Below are 18,239 nucleotides of genomic sequence, written 5' to 3'. Positions count from 1 at the left end.
AATACTCACCACACCTTTGCTGAGCATTTTGCAGACGAGGCCAGTGAGTCACGAAAGAGCTAAATGACTTGCCCAGGCCCTATACCTAGTAATGGTGGAGCCGAGATTGGAACCTGGGACTTCTGGCTCTGGAATTTGGGCTCTTAACCACGGTACTAGTCCAACACAGCCCGACACTGGCTGTGCTTTGGCGGAAGTCTGTGTATCCATTCGAAACGTTTTCCGCTGCAAATGAAAGACAACTTGGAGTGACGTAAAGAAGTGGCCGTTGTTTCGATAACAGACAGTCTGGATGTAGACTCCTGTCTTGGGCTGGTGGAACAGCTCAACCGTGCTATCAAAGATCCAGGCTTTTTCTGTCTTATCTGCTCTGGCATTTCATTCTGTTGACTTGTCTCCTCATGCTTGCAAGATGGCTGCTACACCTCCAGGTATCTTACCCTAGATCCAGGCAGGAGAAAAAGATAAGAATGAGCCTCCTTCGTGGGGCACTTTGTCTTTTTAGTTGGAAAGTTGCCCACTCCCTAGCACATTTCCCCTCACGAAATTAGACCTTGCCTGCCATTTCCATATCTGGTTTATACCAATTTTGATTCATATCATTCACCTAGGATTGGAAACCATCTTCCCTGAGGCCTGGGCCCTCTTCCATACCACCTCCACATATCACAGTTCTATGCGGTGGGGAGGCAATGGCTATTGAGGAGACAACGCATACCATTTGCCACAGTGGGTTTTCCTCTCCCCCTTCCACATGGGCACACGGCAGCTCAAAGTCGCAAAGTCAAGACTACGTGACTAGTGAAATGGTAGACCCAGAATATTAACCTCGATCCGGCAGACTAAGTCACCAGCTCTTAACCATGGTGCGGTACGTTGTTGAGTGGAGTCAAGAACGGATGGGCACACATTTGGCTTTATCGCTAATAGTTGTGGAAGCTTGGGAAACTCAGCCAGCCTCCCTAAGCCTCGAACTTCTTATCTCTGAGAAGCCGCCATTGTGGTTAGCAATGGTACCTAACCAGAGGGTGGCTATGAGGGTAAATGAATTAATATATGTAAAGAACCTGACAACACTAAGCCATCGATAATTCCTGGCTGTTATCAGTATCCCTTATTATTGCTGTTGCTATCTTAATGCCATGAGACTCTGTAGACACAACGCGCTTGTCCTCGAATGAAATACCACTTGGGGCATCCCTGGCTGACGTGGTGGTACAGACTAGCGGGTGGACTTGAAAGTAAGGAGAAGGTGTTCACTGTAACACTGAGTGTGGTTTCAAAGCCCTGATGTTTGCCTTGCTTGAATTTAGTGATCCAGGTCCTGGCCACTCAAAATACGGGTCCACCATCTACAAAGCACAACAGTTGTTCTCAGGACATGCAGAGGTCCAGAGGTCTTCAGAGTTCCTTTCAGCAATACAACTGGAGGATGCTAAACAGAAGGAGAAGCTAGTAACTCCCAACCCAGGGGCTATTTGGAGGATTAACTGTGTTAGTGGCATTATAACTAAAAGTGCTGAATAAATGTGAAAAAATAAAGCTTTGGCAATTTCTTACAAGGCAACAATAGTCTTACTATGGGATGCAGCGATCATGTTCCTGGGATCTACCCAAATGAGTTGAAACTTATGCCCTCTCAAAACCCTGCACGCAACAGGACACCTGGGTGGCTCAGTTGGTTAGGTGTCTGGCTTCGGCCTAGGTCATGATCTCCCCATTCCCAAGTTCAAGGCCTGTGTCAGGCTCTGTGCCAACAGCTCAGAGCCTGGAGCCTGTTTCAGATTCTGTGTCTCCCTCTCTCTCTCTCTCTCTCTCTCTGCCCTGCCTCTCTTTAATAAATAAATAACGTTAAAATAAAATTCAAAAAAGAAGAACGAACGAAGAAACCTGCACACAAATGTGTATACCAGCTTCACTTCTAATTGCTAAAACTTGGAAGCAACCAAGGTGCCCTTTAGGAGGTAAATAGACACAAAAACTGTGCTACATCCAGACAAAGGAAATTATTCAGCACTAAAAAGAAATGAAGCATCAAGCCACATAAAGACATGGAGGGGACTTAAATGCATATTTACTGAATGAAAAACGCCTAACAGAAAAGGCTACATACTGTATGAGTGAAACCGTATGATATTCCGGAAAAGGCAAAACTACGGAGGCAGTCAAAGATCAGTGAGGCTGCCAGGGGTTTGGGAGGAAGGAGGGACAGATGGACAGGTGGAGCACAGAGGATTTTTAGGATGGCACAACTCTTCTGCACGACAATGTCATGGTGGGTACGTGACGTTTTGCACTGCTCAAAAATCCACAGAACCATGCAACGGAAAGAGTGGACCCTGAATATAAAGTATGGCCTTTCATTCATCATAATGTATTAATATTGGGTCATAAGTTGTAGCGAATGTACCACATGAACCCAAGATGTTAACAATATGGTGGGGGCAGGGGATTGGTATACAGGAACGCTCTACTTTCTACTCGATTTTTTATAAACCTAAAATTTCTCCCAAAAATAGTCTATTGGGGTGCCTGGGTGGCTTAGTCGGTTGAGCATCTGACTTCAGCTCAGTTCACGACATCATAGTTCATGGGTTCAAGCCCTGGGTAGGGCTCTGCGTGAACAGCTTAGAGCCTGGAGCCTGCTTCGGATTCTGTGTCTTTCTCTCTCTGTCCCTCCCCTGCTTGTGCTCACTCTCTCTCTCACACAAAAATTAAAAAAAATAATAATAAATTTAAAAAATATTAAAAAAAAATAATAAAGTCTATTGAGGCACCTGGCTGTCTCAGTCAGAAGAGCACACAACTCTTGGTCCTAGGGTGGTGAGTTCGAGCCTAAGGGATTACTTAGTATAGGGATTACTCAAATAAATAAAACTTAGTAAGTTTATTAATGAATGAATGAATGAATTTTTTATTAGTTTTCTTTATTTTTGAGAAGCAGAGAGAGACAGAGCGTGAGTGGGGGAGAGGCAGAGAGAGAGAGGGAGGCACAAAATCCGAAGCAGGCTCCAGGCCCTGAGCTGTCAGCACAGAGCCCGATGCGGGGCCCAAACTCATGAACGGTGAATTCAGGACCTGAATGCTCAACCAACTGAGCCACCCAGGCGTTCCAGTAAGTCTATTAATTTAAATATCTGTATCTATATTGCTAGGCAGATAGATAAAGTTTAACAACTTTCATATCTTTTGATCCAAGGATTCCACTTCTGAGATTCTCTTGAGATACAGGACATACTAGAAGGAAAACTTCATTTACAGAAGGGAGAAGAGTAAGCAGCCTGAAGTTGCTCCCCAGCACCCACATGGATAAAAGCAAATTAAAAAATGGTAGTTGAAAGTGTTCGGAAGTAACACAGACAATGCTTGCAGAAAAATGCCCATGGGGAAAAAAGTAAGAGCTTCCTAAGATAACTGTGGGAAAAACTTTGTATAAAACAACACAAATGGCTTCCAGCACCTTGATAATGCAATTGTTCTCACGCTATCTGGGGCCATGAGATTATGGATAGCTTTTTTCCTTCTTTTTCCAATTTCTTCTAATATTTTAAACATGTACCTTTATTTAAATATATTTAAAGGTCTATGAATCGTTTAGCAAGGGGAGAAATGACAAGAGCTGGTCCGTGTTCTTAGTACTTGGATAAATTGTAAGTCATTTGGGTAACTCACTGAAAGTCACATTGCTACACAGCTGGGGTTGCAGACATTCATCCAAAGCACTTGCCATCTGAAGCTGGGGCTTAGTCAAAAAGATACTATTTAGAGACAGTATAGTCACCCTGGGATGCCGAGCACACAAAGATATGTGGGAAACAGAAATTCAGAGACCAAGAGAGAAGGTTAAGAATCTTACTCACTCACTCACTCACCCACACAGCAAGCCTTTATTTACTAACTGTTTACTAGAAGCCAGGCACAGGGTCGGGAGGAGGCACTTCTAGATAAAATCAAACCTCGGACCTTAAGAACTTCTGGTCCAGTCTCCCCAGAATCCCATATTTCCACACTAAATACCTTTAAATGGTGGAAAAGCCCACTAACTGTATAAAAACCAGCATAAACTGGGACTCAGCATGTGGTTCCCCTAAGCTGTCTCAACACACTGCCTCTCCGGAAGGCAGGAACCAGCCCTACAACCTGCAAGATAACTACCTCCCCATGCTTCTTCACTTATGCTTTTACTTTTAATGTTTATTTATTTTGAGGGGGAGAGAGAGAGAGAGAGAGAGAGAGAGAGAGAGAGAGAGAAAGGATCCCAAACAGGCTCCACTCTGCCAGCGCATCGCCCAACATGGGGCTCGAACCCACGAACCGTGAGATCATGACCTGAGCCAAGATCAAGAGTCGGATGTTCGACCATCTGAGCCACCCAGGCACCCCCCACTTAAGCTGACTTTTTAGGGTCAGGAAATTTACTTCTGATTGTACCTCCCACCCCAGCCCCACAACATCAAGCATTTCAGATCAAGTATCTGTGAATCATAGGTCAGGTTGAGTCATTCTTAAAATTTCCAGGCTGTGAATTAAAACTATATTGATCACTTGGCAGTGGATCAAACAGACAAGAGACAATGTGACTTACTCTGCAGGTATCTGTAACAATGCAAAGCGGATTTGCAAGTATTGTATTGAAATGGAGGTGGGGGTGAGATGGGCTGACAACTTTGCAGGGAGTGAGGGCTGGTAAATGGATGGGGCCCTCAGTTCCTTTACCCTCTGGTTTCAGATAAGTATCACGCTGATGGTTGTCTCTCCATTCACCGCATTGCCTTTTTGTTTCATTTTGGTTAATGTGAACTACATTTATGGTAGGCTTTTGGCAACTGCCACAGATTCAGAGCCTATAAAATTGTTTTCCAGGGAAAAGGGAAGGGAGGGCTTGAGCACCTCCTACGGGGTCTCATTCCCTCTCTTAGATGGGGCAGGGCTCGGCGGCTGGGTGGCCCCGTCGGTTAAGCGTCTGACTTCAGCTTGGGTCATGATCTTGTGGGCTCATGGGTTCAAACCCCGCCTCGGGCTCTGTGCTGACAGCTCAGAGTCTGGAGCCTGCTTTGGATGCTGCGTCTCCCTCTCTCTCGGCCCCTCCCCCGCTCATGTTCTCTCTCTCGCTCTCACTCTCTCACTCAAAAACAAACATTAAAAAAAAATTTAAAAAAAGACGGAGCAGGGTAGGAAGGGGAGGCTGCTCAAGTTCCCTGCCCCAGAAGCTTTCGGGGGAAGAGTCCCCCAGACTGGTACCAGCCTACACACAAGGGAATCAGAAACAGCAGCTCACAGAGGGTGGAAAACAGCAGGAAAGCTGACCCCCACAGAGACCTTGCGGGGCCACGGCACCCACACGGTTTTACACCCTCTTACCACGACCTTTCCCCTGCACTATCACACTGCCTCCAGGCCCGTGTGTCATGCCAAAACAAGGGGCCAGAACCGTCACCCCGTGTGGGAAAGCCTGGCTGGGACCACCAGGGAAACCCACCTGTGTGTGAGTCAGACCCTCGTGTCCTGCGTCTCGAAGCAGGGGTACACGTCAACGCAAGCTTCAGGGCCCAGGCGGGAAACTCTACCTCTGAATCATGACCGCGCAGAACCTTCTCTGGGCCTCCCTTGGAACCCACTGAGGGTCTTTACTGGGAGCGAGGGCGGCTGCACAAGTCTCATGTGAAAAGGTGATCTGAGGGGTTTTGGTGGTCTTTTTGGTCAGTTCACAAGATGAACTAGGTGCAGGTGATGCAGCTCAGAAACGCCAGAGAAACACGAGCAAGTGTGGTTTTTAACTTTCTTTTTTGGTGGCTATTCGGCTAATTTGAAGTCATAGTATTAACAGATGGAAACCCAGAGAAGGTTAGTGACTTGTCTAAGAACTAGACAAGCCTGGAGGGAGAGCTCAGGGGCCCACAGTCTCCTTCCCCAACCCCATGCTGCCTTGCTTAGAACCGAAAGATCACACAAAGCAAAGGGGACAAGAGTATCCATTTTAATGGGATCATAAAGTAATAGGAAAGAAGAGTAAGATCCAAAGGCAGGACATTATGGACTTTGTGACTTCTACTCAGCTAAAAGCTCTGGGCTAAATCTCTATTTAAAATTTTGTAAATCTATTTCAATGAAAATATAACAAAGTATATTTAATCACTTGAAACTTCAAACGTATTTTAAAGTATTAAATTTTTTTTTTTAATGTTTATTTATTTATGAGAGACAGAGCATGAGCAGGAGAGGGGCAGAGAGAGAGGGAGACACAGAGTCCAAAGCAGGCTCCAGGCTCTGAGCCCGACACGGGGCTCAAACTCACAAACCATGAGATCATGACCTGAGCTGAAGCCGGATGCTTAACTGACTGAGCCACCCAGGAGCCCCTCCAATGTATTTTAAAATTGCCTCTTCCCCATCTTGACACACAGTGAAGAGTAAGCTAATATGTTCTACATAGGAATCCTGGGGCAGTGTGTGTGTAAGCCCTATAAATCACAGTCTAATAGCTGAGAAAGGCTCACTGAGCCCATTGTGCAGATGAGAAAAAACAGGTCCAAGGAGAGGCAATGACCTGCCCAAGGAAATTCAGTGGGCCACCAACACAGCCAACACTGTATCTCACATCACTCGCTACAGAGACCTGTGCAACTCCCCATGCCCCGTGCACTTCCCTAGCTTCTGCAGGCAAGGGAATTCAGGTCCCTCTGGCAATCCTTAGCATTTCACATGATTTCCGTCTACTGGTCTGGCATAATCTGCAAAGCAGCTGGCTGATTTTCATGAAATGTGTTGTAGCTACCAAAAGATATAGCAGTGGACAGTTAGTTTCTCAACATGTACATAAGGGATCCCAAACTGTAGCGCTCATGAAAGCAGATGACGAATTTATTTATTTGGGGCTCCTGGGTGGCTCAGTCGGTTAGGCGTCTGACTTTGGTTCAGGTCATGATCTCGCGGTTTGTGAGTTTGAGCCCCGCATCGGGCTCTGTGCTGATAACTCAGAGCCTGGAGCCTGCTTCGGATTCTGTGTCTCCCTCTCTCTCTGCCCCTCCCCCACTCACGTCTGTCTCTCTCTCTCTCTTAAAAATAAATAAAACATTTCAAAAAGGGAAAAAAAAGAATTTATTTATTTGATCCAAATAAAAGGTATATCCATACGATGTAATAAAACTGGGTGGCAGTTACAAAGAATAAGGCAGCTGCCATGGATAGCACTCTTGGGTATATTGATGAGTGGGAAAAGGCAAGTGACTGGTTTATCAAGGGCTACAAAAATAGTTATGTGTGTGCACATGCACATAAATACATTAGAAATGTCTACAAGCATGTGCCCCCAAGAAACAACCCAAGTGGAGTTGATAAAGAAACAAGGATAGGGACCCAGTGATTAAAAAGAACTTTAGTTTTATTTGAAAAGCTTTTTTTTTTTTTCAAGGTGATAACATTCATTTACTCTTTGTGTAATAAATGACTGATTTTTTTACAAAAAGAGAAAAATAGGGCTTTACTCATGTACCTCCATACCCAACCTGCTACTTGAGCACCTCCCACTCCCGGGTGAGAGGAAAGATTGTCTGCTTGGTTCATGTCATGAGGCAGGTGACATGTGCTGTGGGGACGGAAGGAAACAGTACAGGGATTTCAGTGTTCCAGGGGAGATTCAGAGGCTGAAACAGAGTCCTCGGCAAAATTCTGTCAAGGCCTGCCATCTTGAACACAGTGATGATGACAATGGTTTCCAAATGGGCAAAACTTTGGCAATTTCAAAGGAATTTCAATCGTTTTTGACTTTAGTTAGAGTTCACAACGGAATATGTGACAGCACAAAAGATAGTCTGTGGTTCCCAAAATTTCACCCCACAGAGGGAGATGGTTTCGGTGCTTTTTAAAGGCACCGACTCTTTGGCTGTTTTTATCGGTACATATGGCTTACTCTGCTAGGCTAGAAATGGCCTCCGCCAAAATTGCTGTTTTGATTTGGATTTCCAAAAATAACTCACGAAAAGCCTATCGTATGAGGAAGATGGTCACACCCAACTCTGGGGAGGAAAAGGAAAAGCATTTGATTTGAATCACTTAAGAGCGAAAACTGAGAGCATGTATCTCCTTGTAGCAACTACTACATAATTATCCATCCTAATGGAATCCTTTCAAAACCAAGGCGGTTCAACAAGAAGTTTAATGGAACATACAATTTCAGGGCCAACTATTCTGTCAAAGCCACGTTAAATGAAGACAGCTCAGCAGTGACCAAATCCTGCTCAGGTATCACGTGTTACGGGTGAGGGGTGAGAGGGGGTGGGTGTTCTCCTACATGGGGGAAACGTGGCAATGTGCTAGGCTCCTCTGTCCAGTTCAATGTGTCCTCTAGTCACTGGGCACAGGGATTCAATTCTCTCTGGGTCAGTGTTACTGCTGGGCCTCTCCCCTCTGTCAAGTGTTTTCTGGTCTTCCTAAGAGAAGAAGCCAGCGTTAAAAATGCCAGAGATAAAGACAGAGAGAGAAGAGAAGAGGACCCTTACCATCCAACCTGTTCATGAGCGCAAAGACAGGTCCCATTCCAGACACAGGCTCATGGAGGACAGCAGTGATGGAAAATAGTCTTCACCACTTGGGACGCTCCTCTGTGTCACTTAGCTGTGTGACCTCTGCTGAGTTACTTAACATCCCTGAGTAGCAGTTCTCTCACCTGAAAAAAAAAAATCACATATATATATATGTGATATCACATATCATATATATGATATATATCATATATATATGATATATATCATATGATATATATCATTTATATATATACATACACACACAGACACCGGGGTGGCTCAGTCAGTTGAGCGTTTGACTTCGACTCAGGTCATGATCTCCCAGTTTGCGAATTCGAGCCCTGCATCGGGCTCACTGCTGTCAGCACAAAGCCCATTTCGGATCCTCTGCCCCCTTCTCTCTGCCCCTCCCCACTCGTGCTTTCTCTCTCAAAGATAAATAAAACTGTGGCATATGTGTGTGGGTCAGCTGTACCAGCAGCACTTGGAGCTCACCATTAGTGCAGTAGGGCTCCGCCCCACGCAGATTAACTTGAAAGAGAATCTGCATTTAACAAGGGTTCCTGGAGATTTGCGTGGGGCTCCAATTTGAGAGACAATGGCTTCGGCCATTCTGCACCAGGTGCCCGAGTCAACAGAACATGATGTAACAGCTGCCCTTGGGGGAGAAGCAGAGTCTCCAGAGGGCCACCTCTGGTGGGCGCATTTCTGAAGACCATCCCAGATTGCCGTCCAGTCTTCCTGCTTCCTGCTTGCAGACAGGGGAATCAAGGCAGAGCTGGGAGCCCCCTGAAACTGAAGGATTCTCCACCAACAGGGCCAGACCACCCTGGGGTCCACAGCCATGTCACCACAGATGTCCCCCTATCATCAAATGTGTCCAGAAGAGGCCCTGAGTGCAGAGAGGACAACGTCAGCAGCTAACAGTAAGTGGCAAATGAGAACGGCGGCCGAGAAACTCAAAAGAAATAGGTTGGACGACAGACCATCTTCTCTTCCCTGATTCCGGCCTAAATCAAGGTGCTTTTGTGCTGTAAGACACAACCACCTCATACAGTAGGAAAAGAAATGTTAGACACACACAGGGGTTTTGCTGTCTATGCACAGACCATCTCCAGCATCGCAGATGAGACCCTTTTGATATTGACTCCCTCCCGGAAGGGAAACCTGGAGGCTGGGGAGCTGGAGATTGAGGGAGGAAGTGGAGGAAGAAGAAAAGGAAGGAGGGAAAAAGAGGGAGGGACATTGAAATTAAAAAAGTAAAAATAAAGTTCAAAGATAGTTGAGTCTCTTGTTATGCAGAGTGACGTTTAAAAGTCCTCCTAGAGGATATTCTGGCCATGAAACCATGTTTTTTACCTAAAACCACACTGCTGAGCTTATGATCCTTTGTTCAGACCTCACACCCACCACACCTATGTCTGAAAATGCTCACATGGAGAAATCCGGCAAGGATGTGTCCCGGGGTGGCAGAGAGCGACCTTGTTTATTTGCTCCCAAACCAACAGACACTAGAACTAACCCAGCCTCTCAAAATCCCAGTGGCTCCTGACTCCAGTCCATTTGGCTTAGTTAGGCAAGGAAGAATCTCTTCCAGAAGATTCTAAAGCCTGGGTTTCCAGAGACTTCCCATGACTAAACGGAATTGGGGGACACAACGCTTATACTTTGGGTGAGTGTGCGTATGTGGGAACTGAGGGAAGAGATGAAACAGGCATGCATTCTGGAATGCGCAGCACTGACTATGCTCAGTTTATAAAGCACTTCCTAAATCCTTGCAGGGAAGAAATATAATAGAAACCTGATTTAACGGGGGCAGACCGAGGCCCAGTAAGGTTTCATGGTAGAACCAGGAGCTAAATGTCCTAGTCTCCCCAGCCACCTTCCAGCAATGACCCCCACATCTACCACCTGCTGGAGGCCTTACACTCTATCTTTATGGTTGGTTTCTTTTCCTTCCTTCCTTCCTTCCTTCCTTCCTTCCTTCCTTCCTCCCTTCCTTCCTCCCTCCCTCCCTCCTCTTTTTTTTTTTTTTTTTTGAGTCTGTTTCTTTACAAAAAATATCACTGGGTCCTCAGCTGAAAATTTATTTTACTGATAAGGAGAGTAATGGCAGTGTTCCCTCAGGCTATGGAGCCACTACTGATGATGTATAGTTGGATGGATAGAAGGCCAGCGTTGGAGTCAGAATCTCTTAGGTCAAATTGTATCTTTGCTACTCATAGCCATCTGACATTTGGGAAGCTGATCTCTCTGAGCCTCTGGTCTCTTCATTTTTAGAAACGGCAACAGCCACAGCTAATAATATTTATCAAATGGGAACTGTGTGTGTACTCTTAAGCCAGTGTTATTCTAAGTAAGCGCTTTGTATTTCTTAACTCCTTAGCATACTGTTATTATGCCCTGTGTACACATGAGAAAGCTGAGGCACAGAAAGGTGAAGTAACTTGCTCAAGGCCACACAGCTAAGCGATGGCAGCACTGGGATTCTCCAGGTGGTCTCCAGGCTGGAGCCTGGGCTTTAACCATAACAGAAATGCTCCCACAGGGCCGGCAGGCGGGCTATGTGAGATCAAAGGAATAAAATGCTTACCGGGCCATCCGACACAGAGCAAGCACTCAATAAATTATAACTATTAGGTACCATTTAGAAATTAATTTCTTTGGTTAGTCAGACACACCAGGGTTACTATAGTATGAACGTGTCTAATGAGAAGCTGCTGCCTATGGTGGCACTAGTCCCTGACAGGTGTTCTTTCGCACCTGCCTTCAGCTGGCACTCTGGGCAGGCGATTTTGGTGCTCTGCCCTGGAATCTCCATATTGGCCTCTCACAGGGGGAGCCCACAACAGGAACCCAACTTGGGGCAGCTAGGATGGGCACAGGTCTGACGTCCGCCCGGCAAGAAGGATGCTAGACTCTGGAATGAGTTGGACGGACTGAATCCCCAAGGCGATGGCCTCGTGCTGGTTGACTCACTGCTTTAGAAATTCTCTGTAGTTGGCTAATTGCACAGAGTCAGGGGGAAGAACTCCTTGCCTAGAAGAGGCAGCACGAGTCAAAAAGTGGGCAAAATTAAAGATCTGGTGTGGACGAAGAGCCAACCGGTGGCTGAATAAGCAGCCAGCCACCGCTCTCTTCCTCCTTATTCAGCTCTTCCCCGTTCTGTTCTGTTCGGGTATTTGGAAGAGGCACGCGGTGGCCACGGCAACCCTATTGTCTCTGTCAGGGACTGGTGTAGGGAGGACCCCTGGCCCCATCTGGCCAACCAGGGGAAGTCTCCTGGAGACTTCCGGGGAAATTCTGCTCCCTAATAGAAGATAAGAGAGTTGCGGAAAGGACTTCCTTTTCCGATTGGGCATTCTTCCTGCTGGAAATTCTGGTGTGCTAAGGTGAAGTCTGCGGCAGAAAAGAGCATCTCAAGAGATGCTAATCCAATGTCCTGACACGCTGGGGCGGTCAGACGCATGCTTATGGATGCATCTGACAACACCAGGTGCTGGGGAGGCCGTGGGGAGACAGAACCCCCTGAGCATTGCACCGGTGGATGTGTAAACTGGTACAGTCATTCTGGAAAACAATCTGGCAGTACTTGTGAAATTAAATATGAGTATGCCCGATGACTCATCCATCCCAGCCCTGGGTCTGTACCAAAGAAACTCTCCCACACTCCCCATGGGCACAGGTGCGAGGTGCCATTGCAGATTTGGCTGGGCTGCCCTAGTGTCCATCTGCAGGGACAAGAGAAGTGAACAGGGCAGGATCTGCAGCGACGGAAGGGCAGACGCAGCCCTCTTATGAGCTAAGTGTAAACCGTGCACCAAGACTGGATCTCAAAAAGAGAGTATTGAGTGAAAAAAAGACAAGAAGGAGATCCGTAAGAGAACCCCATGCGTCTAAGTTAAAAGACACCCAATCACAGCCCTACAGTAAGTCCACATGCGCGGCACACGGCAAATACTGGAGTGGGTGCCTATGAGGAGTGAAGGGAACAGAGCGGGAAAGAACGCAACAAGGAGGAGAGGGGTCTTTCAGAGGCCGGAGGTAATGTGCCTTGAATGGAGGAAGCTTTCATAACAATTCAAAAGAAAAAAATGCCACTGGATTTGGAGTCATTCCCATGACTGATTCCTACTGGCTGTGGGCCCCTCGGCAGGTAACTTACAGCCTCGGTTTCCCCACTGCGAAAGCAGATGTGAAGAACTGCCCTATGGAGAAGTGGGTGCAGAGCCTGAATCTGGAATGTAGCAACAGGATGGCAACTAAGGACTCAGCTTTCTTGTCTGTAAAATGGGGATTACTACATTACCCATCCGGTACTGTTATGATGGGGTTTAAATGAGATGTGACACGGGCAGGACAAAAAGCACAACGACGATACTGTTTGGCACATTTGGGAGGCAGGGAGCATGTCCTTCCGGGGGCTCGGGCTCGTACCAGGCGCTGTGCCGGGGGCTCGGCAGCACACCCCACCCTCACTGGGTGCAGCACCCAGGGGCATGAGACCTAAAAGCAGCCCCCGCCCCTCGCCACAAGGTGCCCATGATGTCCTGGGCACCATCCTGAGAGAGAGGGCACTTCAGGCTGCCTTTACGTGCCCCCGTCTTGGGCACCTGGGGCCCTACAAATCCACTTGTAGATTTCTTTTTTCTTTTCTTTTGTGCCACAGATCAATTTTTAACTGGCTAAGGCACGTTACCAGAAAGAGAAGAGATGAGAAGAAGAAACTGTCATAACTCCCCTACTCTGCCACCAAGTAGGCAAATCTTCATTTTTTCCGACAAAGTGCTACTTTCTTTCTATAACTTTCCGTCATCCAGGAAGGACGCAGTGCTGTATGTGACTGTCACACCACAGATTGCCACTGCTCTCCAACACCTCTTCTCCATCCCTCAGATGCCTAGGAAAGATTCAGTGGCGCTGAAGTACCACGTACTGGGTGGCAATGGGTGCCATCTTGTTCCCAATTTTGCTCCTACAAGTGCCCTGGCTTTGAAACACGCCTTCCTGCAAACCAGCACCCTCCCTCCTGGAGCCTGTCTTTGAAACACATTCCCCAAATAGGGACGCAGGTCAAAGCGATGCTTTGGTAGCTCCTGACAAATCGTTTTTCCAAAAGACCAATCTATGCGGCCACACGCAATGGACGCATGTGCCGGGCCGCCCACAAATTCTCAGAACAAACGCCCAAACCCGTTACTCTCACGTCTGGCAACCTGCAGGGAGCGGGAGGCCACAGTCACACTCTGAGTCTCGGGGAAGGTGGACTTTTCCCCGAGGCCACTGATGCTCTAACCTTCCATCTCTGTCCACGAGCGCTCACAACTTTAGAAAGAGGTTTTCTGCACATAACGCGGTCTTCTTCACACAGGCCAGCCTGAGGAGTGGGCAAAGGGACAGTGGGAGAGTTGCGGGCGGGAGGTCGGCCTAAGGCCTCCAGGAAAGAAGGGAAAACAGAGGAATAACAAATGGGAATGTTTGCACGAAAACGTGCCATTAAAAACTCCTAGTCTGCGGTGCTGTTGGTCGCCCCTGGAAAAGTCTCCAGCGCCCCGGGCTTCATGCGGGCTGGGGCCTCCACAGAGCACCCCTCTGCTCTGGCTAATTCCTGGTGCGGTTCTTCCAGATTAGCCGAAACCCGATTTCACCCGGGAAGCACACCTCCTAAAGCGGATGGGCTCATCCTGCCCAGACCTCCTGGATTCTCTCATTCCAGAGTTGAGCCCAGCAATGGCCTGAGCAACGGACTGCTTCAGTAGCTACGTTTGGACTCAAAGTATCACGCGGACATACGCCCAGACTGCGCTAGCCGTGAACGGAAAGTCCAGCCTGGGAGGGGGAGAGGCAGGCTGCAGGCCCGTAAAAGTGAGACAGAGGTCCTAAGTGACTTCGCTTGGGTTTTCCCCTTCCACTCCCTAGCCCCGCACCGCCGATCCAACCGATTCTTTGATAACTTATTTCTCAAATGCCTGTTATCACCTAGTCACTAAGGTGAGGAATTGCAACACCAAGGCCATTCCTTGACGGGAGGACTGACTTAGGGAGGTGAGACTCTAACATGAGGAATGTTAGATACCATGAGGAATGAAGTCAAAGATAACAAAACAAGACAGTCAAAGATTGATCGCGTGAGAGCACTGAGTGGTCTGCGATCGGGGGGCAGGTCGCTGTGGGCTGGGAAGGAAGTCCTCTGAGAGCCTGATGACCAGAGCCTGGTGGGGGGAGGGTGTGGGCAGGAGAGGAGGCCTGTGATCCAGGCCGGCAGCCGGGAAGGTGGGCAGCACGCTCAGGCGCCAACGAGGAGCTCCTTGAGGTTAGAACAGAAAGAAAACATCTGGAAATCTGGGGAGGCTGCGTCGGGGCCTGAATAGTGAGACGCTGGAAGTCAGGGAGAAGAGCCCGCGCTGGGAAAGAGAAAGTGAAGATGGCGTGAAGCGGGACAGCTGCTGGGAGAAGCTGATGAGGAGATGAGTCGGGGGACAGCCCTCAGGATGGCCTGGGGAAAGAGCCCGGTTAGCAGAGAGGCACGCGGTGCCAGAGCATCCAGGTCCCGCCTGCCAGCACGGCAGACATCACCCATCCATCAGAGCACACTTCCCTCAAGAGCCCAGATGGGACCTCAGAGTGTGTGGCCGCTTGGGGCTCCAGGAAGACCCCACCCATCGATGCAGGGTGGGATTCAATCTCTGCCTTGCAGGTTGTATCAATCAGGAGCAGCAATATTACGCTGCACTAACATGTACCTCACGGTTCAGTGGCTGAAAACAGCAGAAATTGGGGCGCCTGGGGAGCTCGGTCGGCTAAGCGTCCGACTTCGGCTCAGGTCACGATCTCGCAGTTCGTGGGTTCGAGCCCCGCATCGGGCTCTGTGCTGACGGCTCAGAGCCTGGAGCCTGCCTCGGATTCTGTGTCTCCTTTTCTCTCTGCCCCTCACACTCTGCCTGTCTCTGTCTCTTAAAAATGAATAAGCATTTTTAAAAAATGGAAAATACTTAAGAACATTTATTGAGTGCTATACATCCTAAAATATTACCATTTCTTTTGGCCCTTTGATCAGCCCTGTGGGGTAGTAGGTATCCTTATTCCCATTTTACCAATGAGCAATTTAGGGCTCAAAGGGGGTTGAGGGCTCCAGACAGGAAGGAGTGGGCCTGACTCCACTGCACATGCTGTCCTCCAACATCACGACGACATCTTTGCGACAGGAGAGGAAGGTAGCTGTTCCAGAGGCCCGAAGGCACAAAGGCTAAGCACTAGGGTTCTAGAGGCGAGCTGCCTGGGTGTGTATTCTGGCTCCACGTTCCTGTGCCTCAGTTTCCTCATCCTTGAACCATCATGATACTAACAGTGCCCCCAACCTCACGTCAGTGCCGTGACAACTAAGGGACAAAATGCACGCATAGTCCTTGCGGTGGTTCTAGCACCGAATCCGTGGCCGATAAATGCAGTTATGATAGTAATATGGCCATCTTACCCCAAGGATGCTGGAGCCCAGACGGGCCACAGGCCCCTCAGCCCAAACACCATCTACCTCTCAATAGGACACTCGGTCTCCTGGGTTAGGTGGCCTGCTGAGTCTGTGTGTGTGCTGGGACAAAAGGCCACACAGCACCGGAGTTAAGGGCCACCCTGCCACAGTCAGACGCCCCAACCGACTGAGCCACCCAGGCGCCCCTTGAAACTAATATATAGTGCCTTTCTGGTCAAACGGGCCTATCTGAGAAGCTTGGTGAAAATGCCATTTCCCAGGCCCCACCCCAGAACCACTGGGTTAGAAAACCTGGTGGGGGAAGACCAGAGATCTGCATTTTAGCAAGTTTCCCAGGTGGTCATTTGCAAACTGAAGTTCGAAAACCACTGCCATAAAAAGAAGCCGAGAAAAGGGGCTGGGGCAGGCATCCTGGAGCCAGAAGGAGGGTTGCAAAGGTGACCAAAGAAGTGGTGGGGTGGGGGGAACAGAGGACCGCACGTGGCTCCTGTTTTGCATGAGAGCAAATCACTTCTGCCCACGTGTGCCCTGCGTGCTCCACCAGCGTAGACATAATTTGCAAAACCCTAACTCACCCTCTGCCAAACCCTTCCCCCAGTCCTGGAAAAACGATACTCGCACTCAACCTGGGACTGCCTTCTCCATCCTGATCTGCAGGAAGAGAACATTTCCAACATACTGGACACACTGCTTGAAGACTCCTATCACCACTGCCAGGAATCGCATTGCAGGAAGGAACATAAGTAGTGCGGTCACCCGGAGGTTTGCTGCAATTAGCTCTCCCTTTGGTTTGTGACAGATCCTAGCTCCTGCAGCGAGCTGTCCTCACTCATCCGCAGGGAAGGAGGTTTCGTTTAATGTCACGCCACACACACAAAAGTGTTGCTGATGTGCATGTGCACACACACAAACGCACCACACGTTGTGTGCAGGTGTATTTAAGCTTCTGCAGTGATTCGAGAAATACAGCCCAACCATCAGGAGTCACCTGGACCATAATGCTGAGTGCTAGTTTCCAAGGTACCAGGAAGGTACCAAGCTAAAAGGGGGCTGGAAAAGGAGCGGACTGATACTTAAGGCCAAGTCCTGTGCTGGGGGTTTCTCATGTATGTTTCCCATCAATCGATCAGGGAGCATATTATCAGCTCCATTCTTCTGATGAGAAAACGAAGACACAGAAAGAACCTGCCCAAGATCCTCTACGATCGAACCCTCACCTGGCTAACCTGAAGATCACGTTCAATACTTACTCAGTGCTGCCTTTAAGTTCATAAGCTGTAAGCTTGGTGGGGAGGGAGGGGAGAGTTTCATCCAGAGAGGGGAGCCTATGGAAACTGACCTCTCCAACCAGTGAGAGAGAAGAAATAACTTCTTAACAAACAACTGAACTCACAAGCAATCAACAGTCATTGAGAAGAATGAATCACAGATAAGCAACAGAAAAAAGCAAATCACATTATAATCACATCCTTCCAAAAATAATGGCTGTTACATTTCTAGGCTTTTTCTAGCCAAATATGTATTTTTTCTAACCTACAAATAAAATGATACAATTTTTGCAATTTTATAAAAAATTTTACACTGATTTTATGTGAGTAATTAATGATGTTTGTCTGATCCTGATCTTCTGTGAATTTATGTCAATCCATAAATTTCTCTGCAGAGTCTAAGGGAAAAGATGAAACCATTTGCTTCTTTTTGTTTGTTTGTTTGTTTCCTGTTATGGTCTGTTCAACAGCCACTAGTACATTTAAGGAAGGGTTATAGAGGGTTCTATGTATACCGGCAGTGTGTTTTCGTGAATGATGCAGACTTGAAAAACATCCACCCCCACCAAAATTTCAGGTGGGTTTCCTCCTCTCCATAGATGCAAATGGAGGCTAGGTTTTGCAGCAACTGATAAAATGACCCTCCCCCCGCCCCTCCCCCACTGCAGGGACCAGCCCTCCAAGTGCCCCCCAGGACTCCCTTCCAGCCTTCCCCTAGTTAGGAGAGTGAAAAATAACCTCCTTTCCTCCCTTTTGGTGTTAACGAGGCTCCCTATTGAGACATAGTTAATCACATCAATTAAAAGCCTTTCACATTTGGCCTTGCCTGCCAGGCACAGGCCCTCTGTCCAGGGGAAGGTGGGTAAGATAAGTCATGTCCAGAGATAACTTATATTCTTTCCTTTCTCCCTCTCCACCTAGGCTTTTTTCATTTGTATGTTTGTTTGCTTTTTAATTCAA

General features: G+C 47.9%; 1 long non-coding RNA gene across 27 annotated transcripts in view; it reads right to left on the bottom strand.

The window, feature by feature from the left end:
* LOC132664522 (uncharacterized) overlaps positions 1–18,239 on the bottom strand; it is a 368,888-nt gene that overhangs the window by 125,419 nt on the left and 225,230 nt on the right. For all 27 annotated transcript variants that reach the window (XR_014136591.1, XR_014136587.1, XR_014136575.1 and 24 more), the window contains 2 exons: positions 8,499–8,665; positions 10–441 (listed from right to left, as the gene is read on the bottom strand). This is a non-coding gene — a long non-coding RNA (uncharacterized LOC132664522). The remainder of the gene's footprint in view (positions 1–9; positions 442–8,498; positions 8,666–18,239) is intronic.

This window comes from Panthera onca, chromosome F2 (genome assembly GCF_046562875.1).
Source record: "Panthera onca isolate mPanOnc1 chromosome F2, mPanOnc1 haplotype 2, whole genome shotgun sequence".
Classification (NCBI taxonomy): domain Eukaryota; kingdom Metazoa; phylum Chordata; class Mammalia; order Carnivora; family Felidae; genus Panthera; species Panthera onca.
This window is presented reverse-complemented; position numbering and strand designations above follow the sequence as displayed.